This window comes from Schistocerca nitens, chromosome 9 (genome assembly GCF_023898315.1).
Source record: "Schistocerca nitens isolate TAMUIC-IGC-003100 chromosome 9, iqSchNite1.1, whole genome shotgun sequence".
Classification (NCBI taxonomy): domain Eukaryota; kingdom Metazoa; phylum Arthropoda; class Insecta; order Orthoptera; family Acrididae; genus Schistocerca; species Schistocerca nitens.
This window is the reverse complement of record NC_064622.1, coordinates 234,592,293-234,595,036: the sequence shown is the minus strand read 5'-3', so window position 1 is coordinate 234,595,036 and position 2,744 is coordinate 234,592,293. Positions and strand designations below refer to the sequence as shown.

Sequence of the window (2,744 nt, the reverse complement as noted above, 5' to 3'; positions counted from 1 at the left end):
TATCAACACTCTCCTCTGCATTTATCAGTGGATTTCCAATCGAACTCTTAATGTTACCACCTGTTACCACCCTTGCTGTTAATTTCACCAAACGTTATTCGGACATTCTGTACTCCCCAAGACAGTTTATTTCTCGATTTTTCACATTTTCCCTGCAGCCTCTTCACATTGCGCTTCCTATTTATTTCAATCCTAAGGAATTCATACTGCTGTATTCCTGTCTTCCCCAGAATATTTTTGTACTTCTTTATTTTATCATTTAATGAAGTGTTTCATCTGTTGCCTAAGGTTTCTTCGAAGTTATTTTCCTTATATCTAATTTTAACTGTTCCACATCTGTGATTGCACTTACTACAGATGTCCACTGCCCTTCAACTGAACTGTCTGCTATGGTTTCCTTATCGCATTATTGACGCCTTAGCGACCTTCAAACGTTCTTCAGTACTTCTGTATCCCACTTCCGTCCCACTCATTCTTATGGACGACTCTCTTAAATTTAAGTCTACTCTTCGTCAATGCCGAATTCTGATTTGAGTTTATATGTGTTTCTGTGTACGCCTTACAACCCACTATCTGACTTCAGAATCTCTGTCTAACCATGATGCAATGCAGCTGAAATCTTCCTGTATCTGCAGGTGTTCTACATGTATTCCTCCTCAAATGGTTCAAATGGCTCTGAGCACTATGGGACTTCATATCTACGGTCATCAGAACCCTAGAACTTAGAACTACTTAAACCTAACTAACCTAAGGACATCACACACATCCATGCCCGAGGCAGGATTCGAACCTGCGACCGTAGCGGTCACGCGGTTCCAGACTGAAGCGCCTAGAACCGCACGTATACGTCCTCCTTTTGTGATTCTTGAATGGGGTATTCGCTGTTACCATCTGAAATTCATTACATAACTAGATTAGTGTTTCTCCTCTATCGTTCCTGCTAGCAGGCCTATATTCTTCCGCATCCCGTTTCTCGTAAGCGACAATATCGCCGGAGCAGTTGGCCCTTTACAACTCGGTGGCTTCGCAGCAGTATGATAGGCAGGCAGGTCTCGAGGTAGTGTTGTGTCGACTTCGCTATGTGACGCTACAATCGCCGAGGGGTGACTTATACGTGCCCATGCAACCATCAGGCAAGTTTGAGCTGGCGGCCATAATCACGTAGCCGCTTGAATCCATGGTAAGTCACTGACCGCGTCGTCCATAGTCAGCACACCATTGTGGGTTCACGAACTCTCCACCAGGATGCGTCAGCTATGACAAGGGCGTACGCTGCCACGCATACCACGTGATATGGTGGTTCGTGTAAACCGTAGCGCGTCGCCTGATTGCACCGGCCAAATGGGGTCGCACCCCTGCCTTCAAAAACGTATTTGGAAATTCGGTGTTGAATAAACCGTATTTCTCACTAGTCTTGACTGGTTCACGAACCGCCATATCTGTCCTCGAACTCTAGATGGACAGCAGCTACGCCATCCCAACATTGGGACAAAGCTTTCCACACCTTCCGGTAGCGATTGTGCCACGACGAATCCGATCCAGGGAACTGCGATGTCTACCATAAAATGGGATGAATAGAAGCAGTTTTCAACATCAAAATATACAACTCAGAATTTTATAGCGAAATATAAAAATCAAAATTATGTGGGATCATGGGTTTGTGCCTAGATGGAAACTCATAATTAGATCTGGGAGGTAGATAGTGCATTGATAGCATGAAGATATAAAAATTTTTGCTAGCATTCACTCTGCAGTAGGGAGTGAGTAGAATCTGTAGTGTTATCTTACTATTTTTTAATTGATCTTTGCCGGGAATAATACTAAACTAAACTGAACTCCGCCCCAACAGGCCTTGAAAGGCCCAATGGTACCGCCTGGCCGCCGTGTCATCCTCAGTCCACAGGCGTCACTGGATGCGGATATGGAGGATGTGGTCAGCACACCGTCTCCCGGCGTTATGTCAGTTTACGAGACCGTAGCCGCTACTTCCCAATCAAGTAGCTCTTCAGTTTGCCTCACAAGGGTTCAGTGCATCCCGCTCGCCAACGGCGTTCGGTATATCAGATGGTCACCCATCCAAGTGCTAGCCCAGCCCTACAGCGTTTAACTTTAGTGATCTGACGGTAACCGGTGTTACCGCTGCGGCAAGGCCGTTGGCTCTTTGCGGTGAATAGGGACGGTCAAAATCTGTTTTGGGTCTAGGAGAACAAGAAACCAAATTCATCTGATTCAGTGGAGATTTTGGAAATATTAAAGAATTCAATACTGCGAGATACACAGTGTCAAGAGCGTGTCGAGAATACCACATTTCAGGCATTATCTCTCACCACAGGCAACGCAGTGATTGACGGCCTTCACTTAGCGACCGAGAGCATCGGCGTTTGCGTTGAGATGTGACGTTGTCAGACGAGCATCAAGGCGTGAAATAACCGCAGAAATCTATGTGGGAAGTACGATTAACGTATCGGTTAGGACTAAGTTGCGGAATTCGTCTTTAATGTGCTATGGCAGCAGATGGCCGATCTGAGGGGCTTTGTTGGCAGCACGACATCTTCTACAGCGCCTCTCTTGTGCTCGTGACCATATCGGTTGGATCCTAGACGACTAGAAAACAGTGGCCTGGTCGGGTGGACCCCGATTTCAGTTGGTAAGAGATGATGGTATGGTTCCACTGTGGGGAAGACCACTGAAACCATGAATCCAAGTTGTCAACAAGCACTGTTCAAGCTAGTGGTGGCTTCACT

The 2,744-nt window shown here is 46.1% G+C and overlaps 1 pseudogene; it reads right to left on the bottom strand.

Annotated features, from left to right (window-relative positions):
- Nucleotides 1-2,040: 2,040 nt before the first annotated feature.
- On the bottom strand, nucleotides 2,041-2,158 carry LOC126204652 (5S ribosomal RNA; annotated as a pseudogene).
- Nucleotides 2,159-2,744: the final 586 nt, after the last annotated feature.